Raw genomic sequence first — 25,196 nt, 5'->3', positions numbered from 1 at the left:
ACCTAGGCTGAGGCTAGGGAAAGAGACCTGCTCTTCAGTAGGGCTTGGGTTTCTTTTGGAAATGCTTCTGTTTTTGGATTGGGAGCTGCAGCATCTCCCTTCTGACAGGATGCAGGAAGCAACGGCTGATGCTTTAATCAGGGTTGGCCATGAAGATGGTGAGGTTGGAAGGGACTGCATGCAGCTTTATGGTCACTTGCCCATCACATACCTGGATGGGAGTATGAACCAAGGCATGAAACCAGATTTTTGCCACCCAGTACGTGATTCATCCCTGTGAACCATGTGTACCAACCCTTGGCTGCTGCTGGTCTTCTCTGAATGCTTGTCCATGTGGAACCTCTCTGGAAAGTTTCTCTCTAGAAAATAAAATCCTGAATCTCAAGTGGATTTGCTGCATTAAACTCCAATACGAATGATGCATGAGTAGAATTAAGGCTACTTAAAATTTAAGGATGTTTGAAGAACATAAGGCATTAGGGCAGTCTCTGACGTAGACAAACCTTAGGCAGAAGAAGGCAACTGCTATTCACAAGGAGAAATTCTCGGGGTAAATGTGATATGCATTTCCTGCCTTGAAAAGCTGTATAGGAAGAAGAAAGCACCACTCTTTTGTAGATCATGCTCTTTTGCTTGCTAGTAGCTTCGGGGAGGTCTCTCTCAGAAAGTTCTCTGGGAATTTAGCACCCTAAATCCACTCCTCAGGCTGAGTAAAACCTTGCAGCTCTGCTACAAGCTCTGGAGGAAAGAAAAACACAGAAGATTTGCAGATTTTTGCCACAAGAACTCCTTCTTTTCTGTTCCTAATCTCTGTCACTCTAAATACAGAGGAGAAGCAAATCTGACAGCTATTTTGGTTCACCTCAGCTGAAGGCTCCACACAGAAATCTCCATGTGAAACACACAGGGCTTTTAAGCCCTGTTTATGCCCCAAAATGAAAGCAGCATTACTCCTCAAGCGCAGAAAACAGCTTTACTGACATAAATGCACTTATTTGGGAAGAGGAACAAGCTGCGTTGGTAAAAGACTACTTTATACCTTCCCACTAAATCCACACTTGCCTTTGTGCTGATCCGACTAATAAGCAGTTAATATGCAATCCCATCAGCACAAGAAATAACAAACCCTGGTTTCCTTCAGATCTGCATTTCATGCTTGATTGCAAGCCCTGATCTAATCTCTTCCTGCCGTTCGGATGGGTGTTTGTAAGTTCTCTCCACCAGTGTGGAGTCTTTGATGGCTGATAAGGTAGAAGTCTGCACTGCGGCCTGCCGCTCAGACAAGAAATGCTGGCTGGGAGCATTAATAGACTCCTCCTCCTCTACCTGGCCGTGTTTTCACAGTGTGTATAAGAGCTTAATTGTATTTGAGGCTCCTTTCCTCCCCCATTAAATCTGCTTGAAACCACCAATGGATTCAAAAATTATTAAGGTCAGAATAAGCATGCAGAAATTCACACACATTCATTACATGATCATATGAGCTTAGTTTCCTTAGGCAAGTTGGCTAAAAATATCCCATACACCCAGGAGAGGTACTTATACCGGTATAAAACCTCTGAACATTGTGCTGGTGTCCTCCATCCTTCTCTGCTTGCAGATGCGGCATGCCTCTGCTCCCCAGCTGCCATGCACACCTCCTATGACCAACAAATGTCTTCCAGGCAGAAGGCGAAGGCTTTGAATTATTAATTTACATTTGCATAAGTGCGCTATCCCACCGCTCCGTGCCAGCAAAGGAAGGGATGTGTCCGATCCCTGAAGTGACCCAGGGAGATGTCTTCTCAGATCATCGCCTCACCTCCAGAACAAAACGCTTCTGTCAAGCTGATTTTTGCAAGCAAAGTGACCTAATGATGATAGGCATCTCCAAATCATTGCAGGCAAAACTGTGTTCCAAAGAGCTGGCACTTCTCTCTGGCCCATAGGAAGCCTTTCGACACGATCGGCACAAAGCAAACTTGATGCGGTGTGGTGGGCACCTAGAGACTGTCCACACCAGGCTGGTTCCTCCGTTCATCTTCCTCCCAAGGACACTCCTAGGTAAGCAGAGCAGGGGGATCCCTGTTCAAGTGACCACAAGTTGCACAAAATCCATCCAAAATTGAACTGGCCTCTGTTTTCAAGGAGAGAAATGTTATGTAGTGGTTGCACATGGCAGAGGACCATATATGCAAGGCCTGGTCGTAGGATTTCTCCTGGTGACCTATTACATCCATTCCAAGAAAGGCAAGTGAGGTTCCTCAGCTGTGTCACAAGGGACCTGCATGTTTCTCCTGGCTGAATAAGTTCCTTCCGGCCCTGGAGCTTTGTCTGTTCCAGATGGAGAGTCTCTTGGAGACAGTGATTCCTTCCTACCGAATCAAATTGACCCTCTCTCAGGACCCAAAATAATAAATTCTACATTGAGGGTTAAAAGAAGCATTTATTTTGCAGCTACATAACATATATAATTAGTCTGACCATTTAATGTTATTTACTCTTAGGTATTCCAACCACTTATTTTTGTCCAGTTAACCAGCCTATACAAGAAACTCCTCTTCCAATTGCCTGGTAAAGCAGCCTTTCCTTTTAGGAGAGAACATTCACAATCCAAATAAAACATGAAAAAAAAAAACCAAAAAACTAAGATACAAAGCATAGCTGCTGAAAAGATTAAAACTGAACAGGTTGATTATAACCTGTCAGGGTTATGAGCTAATGAAATTCCTCTGACAAGGCATGAAGGGCCCAGAAATTCCCCGAAATAAGTTTTAAGGCCTTCCATCTGAACTCTAAACTTTGGTCATCTGCTGATGAGATTCTGTTGAGGTCCCGTCTGTTGAGGACCGACTCATTTCCATCCACCAGTGTGGCCGCAGCCAGGAGAATTGAACTGCTGCTAAGCGAACTGGTAGGGGAATGTCAATGTGACAGATGCAGTGGGTCAGTGTTGGGCACAGTGTTTTGGATACAGTGCATTAAAGTTAGCAGTGCCAGTGAAGTTCAGCTTGATGCATCCTTTGCATTACATTGAGTTATGCAAGCTCATTGCTTCCTGGGAAGCTGTCCCTTGGTCCCCTCAGCAAAAGTATGAAAATCCAGGGTGAGCAGGACAAGTAGGAGAGTAAGACAAGCTTGTTTAATCATCATCAGAAACTATTCAAGGAAGAGAAAGTGCAAATTCCTGTCCTTCTCTAGGGAGTTTCCATAAACTGTGTCATGTCTGAAGCTTTTCCTTTAACAACGAAGGCTGGAAGAAGTCTTGTGGTTTCATCATTTGCTCAGCAAGGGAGTCAAAAATTGGGTCCATCTCAAAGAACTCTAAGACTAACAAAGCCCAGGATGCTTCAGGTTCTCTTTACTTAGTGAGGTCTTTGCATCCGTATGTGAATTTAATCCAACCCAGCCTATTGCTACGACATCTCACAGAGGTGACCCTCTGTTAGGGACTTTGCAGTGTCAGTCCCTCAATTTATGTTCACAAGCAAACTCACTGCAGATGCTGGACAGCTTCTTTCTCCTTTAAATGTTTGGGAGCAATAATTTATGTGCAAAATGGGAGAACTAATTAGTGTGCCTCTTGCTTTCTGTGAGGGAGCAAAAACCATAGCAAATGACATCCCAGTCAAAATGGGGTCAGCTCAGATTAAACGCTCTTCCCATTTATCTTTGCTCTTTAGCATTAAATTTACCATACGTGTTAGAAACAAATTTTAATTTTCCACAGCATTGGGCAATATCTTTTCCTTAAAGCCTAGAAGAACGTTCATTAACATTCTCCCCCTCCAATTCAGTGTGACTGTCTCCTCATTTGCACATAAATGTGAAGTTGCCTGGGAAAGCTGCTTGAACGATATCAAAGATCCCACATCAATACAGAACATACATATAATCCCGATGAAGGATGGTTGAGAAGCTGTGTTCAACAACCTGTTCTGTCCCAAACTGCCCAAAAGGTCACTTTGAGTAAGTTGTGTAGGTCTAAACTCTCAAGGAATATCTCTACATCTCATGCCAATGAATATAAAGGTATTAATCTTACCTACCTCTAGATAATCCTAAAGTAGAAGTTAGTGCCGTCTTTACAGTCAATGGAGACACATGAACACACTAAGCACATAGTTCATCTAGATCATTTCAGATAACAACTACGGGATGAGATGGTCCATACCTGGCAAGCACTGTTTTCTCTCCCAGTACAAAAGCTCCTATATAGCTCCTATGGAGACAGCTGTACTGTAGACTTCTGAAGTCAAGTGAGATTATTTTCATACCCATCCTGCTACAGACAATTACATCTGGATAAGTAAATATTGTCCTCAGTATTGCTGCACCTCTAAGTGATAATCCGGGCCTTAGTGTAGTATTCCCCATCTGTATAAGGAAGATAATAGCACTTACCTCTCCCCAGGCTCACTACGAGGATGAAAACATCATGCAGAGCTAGATGCACCGATACTATGGTAATCAGGTGCTATCTCAGCACACCAGAGAGATAACAGCCTACAAAGTACAAATGGCATTTCAGCTACAAATCCCTGGCCAGTGGGCAGAGACAAACTATAAAATTAAAGCTGCCTCCTACGCTCATGTAACTTCATTTTGAGTGAATTTGCAGGCTTTTTTTATTCCCGCTGTAATGTCACTACAGGTAGCAACATCCCAATGCAATCACAGGACTGCAATCTTGACACCAAAGAGGATTCCCCCAGAGGACTAAGACCGCTGTAGCCATTCCAAACAACACTGATACTCAGTAATGTATTGACCCTCTCAAAGCAAGCAACAGTTTTCCTGACTCCAGCAGTTAGCAAAACAAACAGGAAAATGTCAGGTAGTTTCCAAGCGGGAAAATGTCAGGTAGTTTCTTATTTGGAATTACTAGAGTGCTGGAGAAAATCTCAGCTGCTTGCACCAGATGTAGAAATGTCCAGGCAAAGATAAGAGGTCCTTTCTAATAATTTTTGACTTATAAGCCAGTATCCAGTCTTTCCCAGCAGACTGCCATACGCTGGGATGAGCAGGAATAGCATGGTGTCAGCATCTCTTATTCTAAATTTATTCCCAGGCCCCTGAGCAAGAGTAAATACTGAAAAGGGCTCTCAGCTCTGGGCCCCAAGTGTTCTGATTCTTCCCTTGGAGAAATGAGGCTTAAGCATAGAAAAAAAAAATATTAGAGGGCTAGATGGTGCTGTAGATCTGGAAAGAGAAACCTGGGAGGAGTACGTAGACACATGTGAAGAGCTGATGGATAGAGATGGCATGCAATTTTTTCTTACTCCTCTCTTTTAAATATTGATCTGGAAACTTTCTTGCATCCATATCAGTGAGTTCTGATTTATGTGCCCATCTCTCAATGCCTTTGTCCTTTTCCCAGGGGAAAATCAAAGGCCTCTTACCTACAAATAACCATTTTCCACTTGGTCAGCTAGCTGGCAAATGCAAGCATTTCTGTATGCCAGCTGTCCACAGATGTCCATGGGATGTGCAGAGCATCAGAGCTTTCTCCTTGAGTGGCACAACAGCCTGAGAGGGTAGAGGACAGGCAAAGAGCACTTCTGATGCTCTTAGACACATGTCCTTTGATCTTTCTCTGGCTTGTGGTTCCATCCAAGGAATGTTGTTTAACTTCCTTTGTGTTCCATTTCTGCAGGTCTATTTGAACTTGAGGAATGTTTTTTTTTTTTTTTCTTATGATTTCAAAGTCAGGTTTAATGACCGTAAAAAGCAGCACAGTTGTGGCACTCCAGGTACAAGACGTCCTGTCTCAAGAATTGTCAGGGAATAATAAAAGCATACATGGTAGAGACATGTTGCAAGTCACCTGTGCTGTAAATAAATGTGCCTGCTGCTCTCAGAATTGACTTCTCTTCATTGTGCTCGGAATGATTCTCTGAACTGAAATGCTTTCATATGTGAAGGGGGGGTGGAAAATGTTCCCTGAAGATAAAAAGTGTAATAGTCTATTTTATTTTCCACTTTCCACATCAATAATGAAAAGTCATCCTCCGGGGACAGCTAGCAACATGCTCACTTCTGGCTCTTACACATCAGCAGCACAAAGTGTCCCTCGATGTCGAGGCTGTGATACAAAGCACTGAGATGCGCCAGGCAGATCACAGCTGGGGCAAAGGAGGGAAGACTGGGGCAAGCAGACCCGCTCATAGCCTGCAGCTATCCAGCCTCCCCATGGACGAAAGTGTTACCACCAAGGTCATGCCCTGAAGCTACCTCTACAAACAAATGGCAGTAGAGTGGCTCCACTAGGACACATTAAAAAAAAAAAAAAAAAAAAAAAAAAGAGAGAAAAGAAAATGACATAAAAATCCAGATGGAAGCTGGCGAACAGGGGAGCACTTCTTCAAACCAAAAATAAATAATAAATAATAAATAAATAAGGCTTCCTGCAGCATGCTGTTACTGGAGTTGACCAGGAGCAAAAAAAAAAAATCAAGGAAATGGGTTCTATTCGCTAGATTTCTCCCTCTGACTGTTCTGTTCATCCCTCTGTCTTACCTTTTTATACCAGCTTGACCCCCAGCTCTCAGTGTCCTGTGACATAGCTCAGGTTACTTCTAAACAGCTCAGCTTCGATTCACCTTCTAGTTTGGCAGTATTACTTTTCAGGGATCAGGATGAAGACAAGATGGGCCTGTCCAAGGTTATGCCTTCTAAGAACAGACTGATGCCCTCCTCTAAAGACGAAGCTCCAGTAGGCCATTAAGTCCACCCCATCTTCAGGTGACTTCTCAAGAGAAAGGGTGTTGTTCACCTGATCGCAGTGTGAGTGTCCAGATCCGGCAAGGACAACAGCATCGTCCTGGCTTTATACAACATGATTCTTTCCTGAGGATGCGATCCTCATCACATTTCAGAGTGCCCTGTGGTCTCGTTTGGGTCACTCACTGATGTTTTTCATCTTGATGGGTCACAGAGGCAGGGTGATGTGCCGTTAGCAGCCTCAAGCTATGTGCTAAATGCTTCACAGTAAAATTGCCAGTGAAAGCAGGCGATCTTTATGGGCAGCTTAATCTTTGACTGCTTAAATTAAGATCTTTTAAAAGGGCTTTCTTTTCAAGGGAAGAGGGATCAGCTTGCCCCAGAAACAAGGTCTTTTTTAAGAGGTTCATCTGTATTACCCACTTTTGACAAGTTTGACGTGATGGAAGTCCTTTTTGAGTACATACTTAGAGGATTTGGAGGAAACTCTGGGCAAGATTCACAGGGAATAACTCTTCGAGTTGTTCCATAGTCAAACAATGGTGGTGACCTACCTCTTCTGCTTTCTGCAAGCAAATGAAATTTAATTTTGTTTTGCCTCTCTACTCCTTTCTAGTCCTTGATTTTCTCTGCAATTCAGAACATTTTTTTTTAATTGCTGCATCTGAAGTATCACTGTAAATTACATAACTAATGTGTTAGCGATAGTTTTGCAAATTCCCTTGGAATCACTGACTATTTGTCACACCTGTTGAGACAAACATTTACTTGGGGCTTGTTAACCATGAAAACAATTGCATCCTATTTCGCTAAGGAGTGAGGGAAACTTGACACCTCTGTGTTCAATAAGGAGGTAACAAAAATAATCATAGCTATCTGAAGAACTATGTGGAATAACAATAGCGGACACGTTGCAAACAGCATATTGGGATACGTCAACCTACTGGAAAATGCAAGCAACAAGCTCTCTACACATTCCAGATTTTGTTCTTCCGTTTTGCTCTGTCTAACAAAGGAAGAAAATGCTCTGTTCATGGAATAGAAGAAAGAAATAAGACAATCACCACGAGCTTCCCAATGTGTACTGTTAACAACAGCGAAATATGGAGCTCCTCCTGTATCTTAGCAGCCATGGCAACAACTGCCACCCATCACAAGTGAAACTGAAGTAAATAAGAGTGAGACTTCACCATCTTTCACTCTCATGGAGTTCATATTTCCCTTTTAAATGATAAGAATCTAAATTCATTACTTGGTTTGGGCTAGACTTCGTGGTAGCTAAGATTATCCCAGAGCAGAGCTGAAGGGCCTGCCTCGGGCAAAGCTTAGCCACAGGAGCACTGAATCCTTGAGAGGGAAATGGTCATCGAACTCAAAACATCAATATTATTAACTACACCCAGCTAGGGGCAGTAAGTCTTCCTTTGTAGCAGTGTAGACAATAAACATCAGTAGACTTGACAAAAATCTGTGCCGCTCCGTGGACTTTCAAAAGCTGGTCCAAGACCACAGTTCTCCAGAGAGTCTGGCCTAGTGGAAGGGTGCTACAAGGAAGGGGAATGTAGCTCTGAAGCTGGAGGAAATAATGGGAGAAACAAATGATGCAAGAAGCCCAAGAGCTCGAACCCTGCCATCTCAGCCATGTTGTGGAGCTATTAATGCTGTGTTGAATTACACACCAGGACTCACCCAACATTTCTGGACTCCAGGAAGCCCAGTCAGCAGTGCCAAGCATCCAGCCCTGAGCACTGAGCAGAGCAATGGAACATCAGGAGCCATCCACGGAGCAGAAATAGCAGAGCTGCAATGTATCACCCAGAATAAGGAGAACTGCAGGAGAGGAGGGAGAGCAAGAGTGTAGCACTGCTTAATCTAGCACCAAATTCCTCTCCCTACCCTGTGTGTCAAGAGCTGAAAGTCTATCACTTCAGCCTAATGGAGCAGCATCAACTTACCTCAATGAGCCACTTAGTGGAAGAGCATTTATACCACGTGGAGTTTGCCTGTTTCACGTTATGACAGCGTTTCAGGCAAAAGATGTCGTTGTGCATTTGCTTCTTTGTTAGACTAGATTGGAGTTATCAGCAGTTGAGTAAGCCCTGCCACTCCGAGGAACACTCTGCGTGTGTTTGCAGGACACAAAGAAGAAGAATGGGTGAAAGGACAGAGCTGATATGGCTGGGTATGACTTCAGAGATGAGAGATGTGTACCAAAGCTATTCTTTAGAAAAATTAGATGATTTGGACCCTATCCTCATCCTCATGATGGGCTGCATTCATATCACCTTCAAGTGGTATCTGTGTTATCCTGCTGTTCATGCTGGACTGACTAGAGTTCTTCATGCAGTGAATAAAGATATATCTAAAACTTGTGATTTTTTTCAGTCTGCTGGCAAAATCATTGCTGCAGGTAACTTCTGAATTATCCTCCTTCTCTTTAATATCAGCAATGTGATATGAGGCATCATTTCTACCCTAAGGAAAGGCATAAAACCAGGCAGAAGAAAATCGTGGATCCCATTTTCTCAGCATATCATTGAGACAGGGAGAGAAAACGTGCCTGGTGGCCCAGAGAAAAGCTGGTAGGAAGACAGCAGTTTCCACACTAACCCGCGGGGGGTTTATTTGCCTCTGTTGAAATCTAGTGTATAATTAACTGATCCCTGATAACATTTGCCTTGTCAGTATAGAATTCAGATCTTATCTTGTTTGACAGCAGCGTTTATGGTGTTAATACCAGGAAAGAAAGGGAGAAGCTATAATTGTGGAAACCCTATTTAATTTGAGAATTCTGTTATCTTGTCACAGGGGCTGAGATTTTACTAATAGATTCTGACTTTGGGAAAATTATATGCTCAAGTAGATGGGACTTTAAGAGACAAGATCCCATTGATACTTGCATGAAAATACGATAAGCTGCACTGGTTGTTTAGGAACGTGTTTTTGCTAGGGCAACTCCTGAAGGTAGGAGGACATAGGATCCTGCTGCATCATCCCAGAGTGGTCCAGGGTTTGAATGGAGGGTCACCAAAGCAGACGGGCAGTGCTCCAGGGAGTTTTGATGGGCTGAGGGTAGCTGTTGCTCCCATGAATCAATCAGCTTGGGACTTAGAGATAAAGAATGGAGAGCACTGACATTTAAATGAAGAAGACAAAGGATGTCATAGCAAGGTCCTAAGGCCCTAGCTGTGATTTTATCATCTGGCCAAGATTCATCTAAGATTCATTTCTTCCAGTTCTCAAAAATTGTTTGGTTTTGCCATGCAGTCTGATAGAAATCCGCACCTCTTCAGTGTACAACAGATATTTTGCCAGGCAAAATGAGCATAACATTGCTAAAATATACCCTACCAGAGAAAAATGAGGAGGAAAAAGAAACAAGCAGTCAGCTGCCCTGCCTGTCTCAGTGGTGGATGGCACAGCCTCTCTCCTCAGACAGGATGGCACAGGTAGACACAGGGCAGGGCCACCATGGCCACCCTCCCAAGGGTGGTAAGATCTCCCTCAGCTTCAAGGTCCAAGGCTGTCAGGGGAGGCACTTGCAACCACCATGCATGTGAATCCCATTCGCCACCTGACACCAGCTTCAAGGTTTCTGCTTATCTGCATCCATGGCACATAAGCAGATGCAACTACCTGGAGGGGCACAGTCATTGCTGGAGACTAAGTATCTCCTCCTCATTTGACCAGAGCAGGTACAAGAAATTCCTTATGTAGCTCTAACTTGTACTTAATGATAAACTAACCAGAAAGGTGGCAAATATCTGTCTAGAGGAACAAATGTCCACAGAGTATCTAGAATGTCGTTTAATGGGACATAAAACATATTAATGGGAGATCAATTATTTCTAGTTATGACAAAATCAAAACCATTGGACTACAGAAACCCAATGCTTTATTCAACACCGCTGATTGACTTGCAGCTTGCAACTACTCTTTGAAGATCCCCTACCCACTTCTGCCCAATCTGCTTTCAGCACAATCTTGTAGAAATAAATTATTTGTTCATGTTGAGTAAGTATGTGTATGTGCAAGGCTTTGAAAGACTCTGCTTGCACTTAGAAAATATTTTCCTGGAAATAGAAGCAGTGATAAAATTGCCTTTGCTTGCTATCAGCCAGGAACATGAGGCAGATGTCAGCTCCAGAGTACTGAAAAACTCAGGTCCAACAGCATAATCCAGCCATGCTGGATTTACCCAACATTTTTTTATCTTCTTCCCTGTTTTTCCAACTCTTCTTTGTAAGATAAGAACAATATTAAAAAAAAAAAAAAAGGGCAAATGACCTTGTTAGTAGATATCAGAGGAGTTTTATCATTATTATTATTTATTTATTTTTAATGCTGATTAATTCTTATCAGTGATGCCAGCTGTCAGTAAGATAAATAAGACACATCATTTATACCTGATTCCCCAGGGAACCATGTGAAGTTGAGCTAGGTTGTGCTGGTGCAGCACGCATTCGGCTTGACCTAGTTCCCTGAAAAACAGACTCGCTTTTTCCCCAGGAGCTCTCTAAACCAAGGGTGCAGAGGACCTGTTTCACACTGTGGTCTTTCCAAGTGGAGGAGAGAAACATGACACCTCCTCACAGCCTAGATTGGACATCACTTCTCCTCCCAAACAGGGTGACACTGGACCAGTCTGGGATTGAGGAATATAAAGTCATTTGGTAACAAACCTGGAATTGACCCAGTATTGGGATCAACAGTACAAGAATTTGCAAAACACAGGAGTTTGGGGATGTTCTCTGACTCTTCCTGAGGTATGTGTAAGGGAAAGGGAGGGAGAGTGAGTCACACCATAGGTGCACATTCCCATATGTCATCTACCCACCCCACATTATCCATGTACCTCTTGCTCATTCAACTCCAGAGATGAAGTGAATGCTCAGGACTTACCTCTCCACTAAGGTGCTGGTCTTTGTGGAGGTGACACACATCACTTTGCCTTCTGCAATGGAGTTGTCAGCAACTGCTGGTTTCACCCCCCTGTTGCTTATTGCAGTGGAGAGTGTGATGCATGAATGTGGATGACAGACAGAGATTTCATTATGTAGAGCAAGTTCCTCACATTGTGTTGCTCCCACAAGCAATAACTTTCTCCTTCAGCCACCGTCCCTATTGGAAATGACAGGGAAGGCATCGCTGTGAGTTACAAGAGGATGAGCTGGGATAGATGACAGATTGGGCTAATGCAGTCCCTACTAGGAGGTAGGGAGCTGTCAGAATAGGATCCACAGTGGTTACAGAACATGTTCTAATTTTTGACCTTTCTGAATCGCTTTAGAAATGGCATCTAGTGGAAAATATTTCTGGAGCTTCTCTTTAACAGGCAGTTTGGATTACCTTTCCTTTACAGGGCAGGTCCATTCCTCCCGAAAGAAGGAAAGGCTGCAGCTAAAGTCTTGGAAGGCAACAGGGTCCAGCAAATTGCAGCTCAGAGCACCCATGCGAAGTCTCCCACTGAATGGTCCTGGTGAGGAGATGCTCTCCACCATTGGAGGTTGCTGTGGTGGAAGATGCTAAGAGAACATTTACAGCAGAGACTAGATATTGTCATGCTTTCATGAAAACTGCAGGAATCTCAAGGACTTTGGCCACTGGAGCGGATTTAAGCTAGTCTAGTTTCAGATAGCTGCTCCTTAGCATGTGCTTGTGGGCAAATGTAACTGGAGAATGGATAGACTCCAGGCTTGATCAACAGAATAGCATGAATGGTGTCAGTAGGCACCCACTGCCCTTACCCAGTTCTGAAAATCCCATAGTCCATAACTCAGCATATTTAAGCATGTCTTTAAGCCTCACCAAATACAATTGAGTCATAAAATCTAGGTTTAGGTTCAAATGTTCACTTATTGCCATGCTGAATCAGCTCTATTTCTTCACAGAATCACAGAATATTCAAGGCTGGAAGGGACCTCTAGAGATCATCAAATCCAACCTTCCCGCTGAAGCAGGGACACCCAGAGCATGTGGCATCCAGGCGGGTTTTGGAGACCTCCAGAGAAGGAGACTCCACAGCCTCCCTGGGCAGCCTGTGCCAGGGCTCTGGCACCCTCACAACAAAGAAGTTCTTCCTGACATGGAGATGAGACTTCCTGAGTTTTGATTTGTACCCATTTCCCCTTGTCCTGTCACTGGCCACCAATGAGAAGAGCTTGACCCCTTCCTCCCAACATTGCCCCTTCATGTACTTGTACACATTAATCAGATTCCCTCTCAGCCTTCTCTTCTCCAGGCTGAACAGGCCCAACTCACTCAGTCTCTCCTTGTATGGGAGATATTCCAGTCTCTTAATCATCTTTGTCACTCTATACTGGACCCTCTCTAGAAGCTCCACGTTCCTCTTGTCCTGGGGAGCCCAAAACTGCACACAATATTCCAGGTGCAGCCTCACCAGAGCAGAGCAGAGAGGTAGGATCCCCTCCCTTGACCTTCTAGCAGCATCCTCCTGAGGCAGAACTTGTCTTGTCCATTGGTCTTACTGCTGGCTCATGGTTAACTTGTCCACCAAGACTCCCAGGTCCCTCTCTGTGGAGCTGCTCTCCAACAGGTCAACCCCTAATCTGTACTGGTGCCTGGGGTTATTCCTCCCCAGGTGCAGGACCCTGCACTTGTCCTTGTGGAATCTCATGAGGTTCCTCTCTGCCCAGCTCTCCAGCCTGTCCAGGTCCCTCTGAATGGCAGCACAGTCCTCCACAGTGTCAACTACTCCACTCAGTTTGGTATCATCCTCAAACTTGCTCAGGGGGCCCTCTGTCCCCTCCATTGAATCCCTGATGAACAAGTTGAACAGTACTGGGCCCAGTACTGATCCCTGGGGGACACCACTGGTCACGTGTTGAAACGTCAAAAGTTTCAGCAAGAAGTAGGCAGATTTCAAGCAGAAAAAAACGCACATCTATATAAATACATATAAATATATATACACACACACTATATATATAGGTCAAAAGTTTGGTTTGCAGTTGAAGAACAGCAGACAAATTCAAGGAACGTTTATGGGCAAACCTTGCAAGAGGTTGCAAATTGTAAGTTTTCGGGCTGATTGTTGACTTTCTCCCCTTCTTCCCTTGGAAGAGCAAGGCTTCTTCCTTAACACAGTTCTTTCTACCTCCATCAAGACAAAAATTATGTTAAACTCCCAGGAAAATGTATTTGGCTCTATCTTCAGCTGCTTGCTTTTGACTAGTTCTCTCTCTCTCTCTCTCTCTCTCTCTCTAATGGAATTACCGAGATATTTTTTGAGCAGAACAGAGTCTTATCATAACCCCTGCTCTCATTTTGGAAATGATTTAGTGCACTTCTCTTATCTGAAGAGAATTAAAGGCCTTATGCTGTGTTTTTCCACTGTCATTCCCTCCTTCCCATGCTCTCCTGAAATGCTATGGACTCTGAATCATGATAAAAACTCTCTAATTTTGAAAGCAAAAAGTTGTTCTTCAGAAAATCTGATTGGTAAAAACATCAGCTTTTTGTGAAAGGGAGATCGGCAAGTTAATGAGCTTTCCACGGGTGGCCAGCAAAGCCACGTGCTGAGAAGAAAAAGCAGTTCACAGGCAGCTCTGCTGAAAGCCTTTGCAAGATGGTCTGAAGCGCAGATGAACGGTGTGTTTGCTGTTTAGTGTGCTCCCACCAGCTTGCTAAACTCACAGTTTCCCATTTCTTCCCATGTCCCATATCCCGCCTCACGTGTCAGGACATCCTGCAGCCTGAGCTGTCTCTTTGCCCTGGTGCTGACTCCCATGGCCAGAGCTGAGGAGGGGTGCCAATGTGAGAGGGCTGGGACCTGGACACAGCAATGCAAATATGCAGAGGGGGTCACCCAAGCATTGCTCTGTCTTGCCCCACTCTGCACCCCAACCTTGGGACCTGAAATTGCTCCTCTCGGTCCCCAGGATGGAACGCAGGGTGCCTGCATAGCACCAGGTATTAGCAGAGCCTGGCAGAGGGTGAAAAGTGGAGGTTTTTCCTCTTCTGTCTGGGAAAAAAATAAACTCAGATATGTTTGCATTTGCCAAACATTCGCAGGATGAGACATGTTTAGAGGAGCTGAATATAGCAATTCTGCACCCACAACCCATCAGGTGCTTCCTGCAACCTCCTGAGTTCCTCAGCCTCTCCCTCTGCTCTCTCTTCTTCCATACTGCCTTGCAGAGGCTGACACTTTGGTGCAGCACCTAGCCCAAGGCGGGATGCGGTGGAGGAATCACTACACTATTTTTAATAAATATTAAGGCAAGAACAAAGACGAGTGGCTGTGGGGGTGTGAAGTCACTCCAAGTGTTGTCCTAGCCTGGACGGTTGTGTAATAAAGCTCTTTTTGTTTTAGGAAAGCATGTTCACACATGCACAAAACCAGAGGGGGAAAAAAAATCAGGCTCTTCCTAGAAATGCAAGCAACAATGGGACAATAACTTTCAGGAATCCAGCGGGAAATTCCATCCCAGCATCACTGCCCGCCTGATCTCTTACCACGCCTGCACCCGCAGACCCGACCTCCTCCTGAGTCTTCACTAGATACTTCTATAGCCCTGGGGCTGCCAGGTTCATGCAGACTGGGGGCAGGTATATTTGAGTATATTTGCACCTAAATTTTCCCTCCCTCTTTGCTCCATGGTGGTTTCTACCTTCTGCTCCTTGCAATCAGGTGCTGCAGAGTTTCTGAAGGAAAATAAAATGTCTTCTTTCTTTTTTTTTTTAATGTATTTACTACTTAACCACTGCTTAAGCTCCTCCAAAAAAAGATCCTGATATTACTATTTGGGCTGAGTTATGATGGCCCCGCCTGAAAGTTATGTATTACTGGTGCTCCCTTATTCATTAATCATAGTTTTGCCTGTCAAGATCAACATGTACTTCTCAGCTGGTGCCCTGACTGCGTAATGCCTCAACTACAAGAGGAATGTAAAAAAGATGCCTCTTAATTGTTTGGGGATTTCAGACATGGCTTTTAAAATGTCAGTGTCGGTTCTGGAAAGATGGCATCCTTTTCCCTGTGAGCTTGAGATTGCCAACAGATGTTAGCTATAGAGAAAGTAAATACTATAGGTGTAGAGACTGCAAATTCAGGTCCAGGGAGCAGGATGGGAAAAATAAGAGTACCAGACCTGCGGCTCCATGCGTATCCTTCATTGCACCGAGGCTGAAGGTGTCAGGCTTTCAAAGAGCAATGAAGCTGCTATCAGGTTGGGAAGTTCAGAGGGAAGGAAAACAAGATTGAGGAGCTTGGGAGCTGTGTTGTTCCGGTCCCTGTCCAAGAGCTTCCACTTGGGCAAATGGCCTGACCTTGAGGTGAGTTTCTCCTGCTATCATAGGGAATGGAGGTGTCAGAAAGTGAAGAGCACCGGAGCCACACAGGGAGGAATGCTCAGTCCCATCAACCTAGGCATTTTTTCCCACCAGAATTACTGCCTTCTATTTCATTCCTTACCCACCTCTTTAGGATTTTTCATCAAATTATAACTCCCTGGCTTTGGCCAAGCCATGCTCCTGGTGTGATGCTCTGTATTCGGTGGAGCTGGAAAGAGTTGGTGGCTTTTAGCTTGGAGGAAAGACAGGTCTCTGTCATAGCAGCTGCCACACGTGGGTCAGTGTGCGACCTTGACCCAAAAGTGCACAGATAGGTCTGGGCTGCTCACGGTGAGTAAATGGGCACTGCTCACCTTGGAAATAGGCAGGCATGGTCGTGAGCTTGGAATTGTGGACCTGGTACTGGTGAGGTCTCCTCCATCCCCTGCTCTTCTGCAGGCAAGGAGAGGGTAAGGCCCCTCCATCCTTAAGGAAAACCTATCATCCCCAAAGCCTCCTGCAATTACAGCTACTTCCACAGTCCCAGGGAATGTGCTTTTCACAGGACAGACAAAAATCTACTCAGTGGCAGCCCTGTGCTCCCTTCGCTTGTCCTTCACTTTTATGGGATATGGGCATAAATCATAGATGTGATCCTTGCACATGGGCTCTGGCTATATTTTTTTTATAAAGAACATTTGCTCTGATTTATAGAGTCTTGGGTTTTGAATTAGTCTAGCTTGAAAACTGAATCAAATCTTTCCATCAAGTCTGTTTTTTTGCATTATGAATGGCCTCGCTGTTTAGTAATGGAATGCCAATCAGCTACTGCTTTTCTCCATAGGCAATTCGGAGACGAGCATTTCGGAACACAGAGTCTGTGATTAACTGAAACGAACTGTAAAATTGTATTTTGTTTAAGGCTTTTTTGGTTGCTTGGAGAGGCCTGGGACTGGGCCCGATGTCACCTCACAGGTGGCAAGAAGAGGGTTAAAGGGGGAGGAGGGTGCAGAGAGAAGATGCCTTAGCTGCTTGTCTTCTTGTGTGTGAAACACAGGTGACAAATTTCTATATTAAGGGGATGGCTTAAGAGACAGGACTAAATCTGAGGCTTAGTCTGCAGACCTGCCCCAAAGGGTGGCATGGTTTCTTCCTGCCGTTAAAAGCAGCAGGGGCAAGGTGAACACGTAGGCACAGGGCACATGAGTTGATGTCACCATTGCAAGACCCTGTCCCCTTGCAAAACCCAGCAGCATTTGGAGCTGTTTTCCAGACTGCTTTATAATGTTCTCCCAGAGAGGCGTGGGGTTGCTATGAGCCAATTCTGGATCCTCACTCCTCACTTTCTGCATCAATCTCAGGGCTTCCCTGGGAGCTGCAGAAGAGCCGTCCCAACCTAGCATAAAAAATGACAAGTGCACAAAAAAACCCAATATCTTCAAGTCAGTTGGGCTGCTGCTAATTACCCTCCGTAAGAAACACATAGCCTTATTTCTCATCAGAATTTGTCAAGCTTCAGTTTTAATGAACCTTTTGCCACTGACAGCCCCTGACACCAAGGTGACAGAGCTTTCCACCTTCAACTCCTAGTTTTGCTTTGCTGCATACACAGGAGCATAAATGAGCTGTTTTTCAATCAAACAACCCAAGGTTCTCCAAATCTTTCATATTGAGTGAATTATTCAGTGAATTATTTTGCAGTATTTAATGAGTTCCAGTTTTATTTGACTAAATATAACTTTACCAACCTGCTCTGTCTGCTCCCATCCATCTCAATAGCAGTTCTAAGCTATTCCTTTAAAGTTGTGTTTAGTGGCTTTGGGTTAGGTCTCATTAATACAGTAATGATTTTACTAAAGAGCTCACACACTAAACCCACTCTGCGGAATACATTAGCAAAATCAGTTTAAATGGGCCGAAATAAATAACTTTCCAGCACTTCCATGATGCTGCTCCAGAACATCCAAGCAGACAGATCCTTGAGTGCTCAAATGAAATAAATGAAATGTGTTTCTGTCTGCAGCACAGATGTAATTCCTTGAGGGCTAACCTTGTGGCAGACATGGGGGCAAGGTTATAGGCTGGTAAAGGGAAGGGAAGAACTGACTGAGTTCTGACTGAAACTTTTTTGCTGTTCAGTCTCCCGTTTCCCTCCTAACCCTTTGCGGATGCTCTGGTGTCTTATGAGGTTCAGGACAGGACTGCAAGGAGCTCAGGGGCTTTGCCAGGGCTTCCCCATCAGCCACCTATGGCCACAAAATTTGCAGAAACATGATGAATCTCTCTCTCTCTCTGTCAAATTTACTTAAAATCAGCCAATGCATTCACAATATACAGAGGCAGAAAACAGGGATACACATGCAAATACAAAGTGTAGATACTTTTGAGATGAATTTCCATAGGAAAACTGACTAAAAGGCTTCAGAAAATTTGGCTGTCTACAAAGTCATATTTGAGTACAAGATCTCACCAGGAAAAACAGCTTCTGCATTCCATCATTTGGCATCCAACAGGCACAGCAGCAATAAGCGGCATTTCTGGTCACAGCTTCCTCAGTTTCCCCTATAGTAAGACAGGGATGATGATGATAACTTCTCCTTTCTTAAGTCGCTTTAGGACTGCCAGATGGGAAAGTTATCTAGGAGCAAGGTATTCTTAGTGTTAATTCACCCGTGGTCAATTTTGTACCTGGGAACAATATGTGTTTGATTGTGCCCGTAGATTGCTTTTCCAAAAAGTGTGTCCCCGGAAGGAGCACGAGCTGGGAGCTTTCTCAGTGGGAACAACCATGAGCTGTGATGTATTGCTTCACACTGGAAACATTTATAGCATGCTCTTCACAGTGGGCATCTGCAAAGCAGCTTCTTAAGCTTTTATCACAGCAGGATAATATTGACAACCAATGAACTTTTCCTTTCCGTAGCAGTTAGAGAGGGATAGGTATTAAAATCCTCCACCCGCGTGGCTCCCCATTGATTTTTATCCATGCTAAGCAATGGCTTATCACCAGGAGAGAATCTTTCTGCAAGACATCATCCAGGAGGAAAGCACCCGGGTGAAGGGAGCCCCAGCCATCCTAACCATTGTGAAATATGAAGTGAAATAACACAAACTCACACAGACCAGAAATGCCCCTTTGATGCTTCACTTCCATTCCATTTGCCTCCTCCTCTCTGCTGCTTCTCCTTGCCCAGATCTTGAGCCAACTGTCACTGAATCAATAGGTTTCCTGGTATCACCCCATTTGGGTTAAGGATCTCTCACTACAAGGGCAGGAATGCATGCCCATGTTTGCAAACAGCATATTTATCATCCTCGTCGTTATTATTGAAATATCACTCAGGATTCCCTTATTGATTTTGACACATAAAGCAGGGCTTCAAAGCTGTGTTAAAATAACAGCTCCACTGCAACGCTCGGCATTGATGGTCAGGGAGCAATAACGCTTGCTGGAATGAAAAGCCCACTGCACTGCAGACCTTGGTGTCGCAGGGAGGCCCAGCAGCGCTGCTTTTGCTTCCTCCTCCTGCAAACTGGAGCTAACAGTTCCCAGACCACCTACCCAGAGACACAGTTGGGCCTCGTCCTTTCCAAAATCCAAGCGAGAAGCTGCTGTTCCTATAGACAGCAATGGGATGAACACATCTTCATGGTCCTCCATGCTCCTGCATAGAATCCATGACCACTGCATATGCATGTCTAGGGACAATAATATTCATATAACCTCTCTCTCCACTACCCTAGCTCCCCTCTTTCTGTGTACTTAGATTTCCAGCTATCTATCTGCTTGAGTTGAATAGATTAGATAAAGTCTCAGGTGTAAGGATGGATGGAGATGGATTGGTAAAAAGCTATCCAACTATCCATCTACTTCTCCACATATCTATCTTTCTTCTCAAATCCTGATTCATTTCCAATCATAGGGAGTGAGCTATTCTCCTAGATGAAGACTGAGGATGGATAGATGGATGGTTAAGTAGATCTTTATTTAATCTATCCATCTATCTATCCTCCTAGACCAGCCTATCAGCCCATCTATCCTCCTAATTTTTTCTCTATCTGTCTATGCTCAGAAACCATGATTCATCTAGCTCCCAGGTAGGATTTACTACAGCTTCTCTCATCAGAGATCAAATGTGTTTGACCCTTTTCATTATCCATAAAATTACTTGCAGTGCTCCTTGCTTTGGGTGGTTTTAACTGAGAGGAACAGAGACTGAAAGAAAACAAATACTAAGTTGTTTTACCCAGTTAACCACCAGGCTGATCATGACAGGCTCGAGTGAGCCAAGAGCAGCCGAAATGGGGGAGAACACTGAAAAAAAGCTCTCCAACCCCAAAGAGACCCCTGTGCATGGAATGCATAGTTGTACTATGAAAGAAGAAAACACATGAGTGTCAGGACTGAGCTGGGAAGGGAAGAATCCAGGAGTCCCAATTCCAGAGAATTCTCTGTCCCAATATAAATACTGGAAATGCACATGGATCAGGTCATCATCATAGTTCCCCTTGCATCAGTGGATTGCATCTATTTGGACAATACCAGCTTATAAATTACCAGCTAACAGCAGCGCTGAACAGGACGATTTTCTCATGAAGGAGGGGAGATTTTGTTCTGCAACTTCTGATGTTCCCGTGATTAATCACCCTGCTCCCATCTCTCTCTTTTTCTGTGTCACATCAAGCCAGATAATTTATGACAACACAAAACTTATTACTGTAAATGTTCCCCATTGCTCTGATAGCTCACTTCCCTGCCTGGCTTGCTATTTACTTACTGAAAAGAAATGATCTCGGCTAGTGACGATTGCTACAGCCCTGGAAAGGATTCCAGGGAGCTTATATCATGCCTTAAAAAACAAGGAAATTAAAGGAGGAGGAGGAGAAAAATACTGACCTGGAGGCCAACTAAATCTTCAGTATATGAAGGAAGCTGGGACTTACAAAAAACATCTATTTGTCAAAACTGAAATTTCTCATCAAAAAAGAGGCTATATCCAAGCCCCGCTCCGTTCTGTCTGCCTCCAGGACATTTTTGTCTTTGTTAGTGTCTCAGCGTCAACACTTGCAAAATAAAAGAAATTTATGGTTTGAAATGATTCTGCATTTCACAACGTGGAGACAATTATCATGAAATTAATTATTACAAATATAAAGTTGCCATGGCAAGGATGGAAACAAAACCTCCCCAAATTGCCAAAGGAATTGTTTTCACAGATCAAAAGCAATTTGTTCTCACAGGCTTTTGCATTGCAAACAGTGTTAGTGAATTCCTCTTCCCATCCCAGCGAGGCTGGCAGAAGGTGTCTGCTGAACTTATGAGCATTTTTTTTTACAGAGCAGGAAAATCCTTCCTCATGCAGCATAAGTATTGATTTTGTTTTATAGAGATTAAGGGAGTCAGAGTGAGCCCAGTACCAAATCCCAGTAAAGTGTCCTTGGCATTGCCAGGACCAAGGCATGGGCCCATTCCTGCAGGCATATCTCATAGTTATATTGTAAATACCAAGTATCAAGGTCCAGGTAGGGCATGGTGCAACCACAAGAATGGACTGGAAGGGAGAGTCAAGGCAGAGGTGCTTTGGCTGGGGTTTATTAAGGGATCAGTGAAGACGCTGGGGCTGCTTGGAGAGACTGACGTGCACTGATGAGCAGTGATGTGGCAGCTCCTTTCCTGCAAATTTCCCCAGATGAGGTGGTTTGTCCTTCATTTCCTAAGCTAGAGATTCACTTGGACACATGTTCTGAATTTAGAAACAAGTATATTCAGTGAAATTCATATTTTATGAGGTCCCTTCTAGGGGCATTGCGAAAGAAATGACTAAATTTGGCTCTCCCGTTCTTTCCACTCCCTTAATACTAACTAACAAGCATCAGGAATGATAAAAGGATCTTCTCAGACTGTACTATGAACCAAGAGGTTCAGGAGTCTATGAACATCCCAGAATTCGCTATGTGCCAATGAGACACTAAGGATCAGAGAAGGACATTTGCTCCAAATGAAGTCCAAGAGACCTTGTCTGTTACCACACCGAGGCAAATCTGGGGAGGAATTGACTTAGATATTGCAGATCTAGTGATCCAAGAGATTCCGCATCCCTTCCCTGAGGCCCTGTGGACTGGTTTTCACTCTTCTGCCTTCTTTCTTTTTTATTTAAATCTTACAAACACCACTACACCAGAACTGTATCAGAATAGTATAAGCCATAAAGTCCAGCACTCAAACTTCTGACCACTGTCTGCCATTTTATTAATTGTAGATATAGGTACACATGCACACATGTATACTGCAGATGTTCACTTACTACCAACAAAGTCTCAAGGTCTTAGATTTTCAAAAACAAACTCATGGGGTTTCAATCAAATAAACCTCAGAGATATGATTCTGCACTACACACGTGCACTGCACACTCAGAAACCATAATCCCCAGTGACCTCTCCCAAAAATCTTCTTGCTAGAAATGGAGGGTCCTCAAAATCACAGCTCACCTCTGAAAGTGAGGGCAATACCTGTCTCCTTGCCTGAGTCTACATTAAGAAGTCATGTAGTGCAATGGGAGCTGAGAGGCCCCAGTGCCTCGATTGAGTTTGGAGTCCCTTTGGATCAGTTGCAGTTCTGCTCCATGCTTCAAACACAGCTGGGACACTCTGGATTGCTCTTGGAGCACACCTAGGTTCCTCTGGACAACAGTCCATTCGCACTTTCTGGGATGGCTTCATGATGTGAACCAAAACAGTTGCTATTGGGACAGCAAGGAGAATCCACAAGCACGTTTCCAACCCAGCTAAAGCACTCATGGAGATGCATCCCTCACCCTCAAACCAAAGCTTGGAGATTTGGAAATTCAAGTCTGTAAAATTTCTCTCCACCCTCTCTAATCCATAAATCATCCCCTAGCCATTTGTTTGGGGGAAATATACAGTCTCTGCCATAACCACTGTGAGATAAAGCATTCTAAGTGTTACAACATGTGGCTAATCCCTTTAATAGATCTCTTGCTATTAATTTAAGTGTTCACTTTGGCTTTGCTAGGCCCTGTCATTATTCCTGTGGATTATGTCTTCAAGGTGGCCTATCTGCCTTATCCAAATCCTTTTCATATTTCAAATTCTAGAGCTCGCTTAGCATTCAGCACAAACCAGCCAAACACCTTGCAGAGTCGCTGAACTGGCGAGGCATAAATCTGCCACCCTTCTCACTGTGAAACAAATGGCTGCAAGTTAAAAGGAAAAGTGCTGCATACTGTATCATTTAGCAGCAATGATCTTAAATGCAGCTGCAGAGAGGTGCAATTTGCTCATTCCTTGAATAGTGGGAAAGGACGTTTTCTCAGCAGCCTCACAGGATGCTGGAATAGCCTAGCCCTGACCTGAGAGTTACTAGAATGTATCTACACCCATTTACTCCCTTATAATTGACCTGTTTGGTCACACTGAAGGTCGATTGGATTTTTTTTTTTTTTTTTTTTTTCCTAATCACAGATGAATTTTTAAGATACAACAGAGAGCAATCAAGGTGCCTCTGTATACTTCTCCAAGCTAACGGACCTCGACACTTCTAAGTCCAGTGGCTGAGAGACATTGGGAGCTTCAAGGATGAGCGTCCAGCTGGCAGCTCCCTGCAGCCCCCACAGGGTCCCAAGGCACCAGTGGTCTCACATTTCAAGAGCTGGTACATGTGTGTGCTTGACCATCCCTCCAAGGTGAGGATAAAACTCTGCACCGGATTCATAGCAATGAGATCTCAGTGCATCCCCTTAGCTTGTACTTGAGCTAAATGAGGCTAAGCTCTGCCCAAGAGAGGAAAATCCAGCCCAAGATGAAAAATCCATTGAGGACATGGAGAACATGACCTTCTAATATTACCTTTCCATCCACTTTGAAATAACTCCACAGGCTACAAACCAGATACTTCCTGGGAGCAGAAAAATCAAGTCCTGGTTCCCCTGGACCCACATTTGAGCCCCAGCTCCTTCCCTCTCGCTGCATTTCTCAGGGACCTGCAGGATGTCAAAAGCAACAAGGAGACACTGAATCTCCTTGGTTTATGTTCATTTCTGATAAGTAATGACTATTAGTATTCAGGCCAAAGACCTCTCAACATTATACTGTTCAATATTTTCTGCCCCTGTAACAAAGGCAATCCATTTTGCATGCAGAATGCGGGAGTGCAACCTTTTGTTAGTCGAGTTTCTTAAATTTTTATTGCAAAAATCAATGAAGGAATTGGAATTCCACATCTCATTTTATGGTCAGGAGAAAAAAAGGGAGAGCATGAGGGAAAATTATGAAAGAGAGGAAAGGGAAAAAAAAACACCCTAGCTCAACCAGATATGCTCATAAATTCTTTAACAATTTAATTACTGTGCATTCTGTGCTTCGGTTTTAGTGCTGTGAATGAGGACTTTTCTGTTGTTTTTTTTTTTTTTTCCTCTGCAGAGTCTATGGATTTCCTTGTCTTTTGTGGTTCATCTTCTCGGAGAAAGAAATTATTCTCCATCCAATTAATCTAATTAGAATGTAATCAAGTTGTAGAGATCTGTGCAGCAGTGTGAGTGATTAGGAAAAATTACCTTTCCGTAAAGAGTTTAAATTTAATTTTAGTTCTATAATCTAAAGCCCAAATAAAGGAAAGTGTAATTTGCACTGCAATGTTTCGTGCCATGCTGCCTGTTTCCTGAGTGGAAAGGCAAATTTCAGCTGTATTCGCAACAAACCACCCTTGTGTTTCACAGCTCAAACCACGCAAAAGCAACAGTTTCCACTTTCCAGAAGGAAATGGGAAGACACACTTTGCTTAAGATGACACAACGGGTGGTGTAGAGCAGACTTAGGTTTTAGTGCCCGAGTCTTGGGTTTAACCCTTTGGAAATTCACACAGGCTTGCTACCAAGTGCTCAAATCATCATCATTTTATCAACCATGATGGATGCTTTTGCTTTCAAACGGAAGTGTGTGAGCACCCTCCAGCAAGCAGGAGTAAATTGAAATATTCTTTATTTTCTATATTCTTCCCCCTAAATCAAGGATAAAAATTTAAGATCTCAAATTTATCCATGCAATGACATATTCTGAAAACATATCTTTTCCATCATATCACAACATTTTTAGATTCATCAATAATTCAGTTAATAATAAAGAATTAAATTTGCATTTTTGGTGATTTGTTGATTTCATTGGGTTCCAGCCATCCCATTTCA

Source organism: Nothoprocta perdicaria, unplaced genomic scaffold (assembly GCF_003342845.1).
Source record: "Nothoprocta perdicaria isolate Ctin4 unplaced genomic scaffold, notPer1 scaffold_33, whole genome shotgun sequence".
Taxonomy (NCBI): domain Eukaryota; kingdom Metazoa; phylum Chordata; class Aves; order Tinamiformes; family Tinamidae; genus Nothoprocta; species Nothoprocta perdicaria.
The sequence above is the reverse complement of the archived record's forward strand: the minus strand, read 5'-3'. Positions refer to the sequence as shown.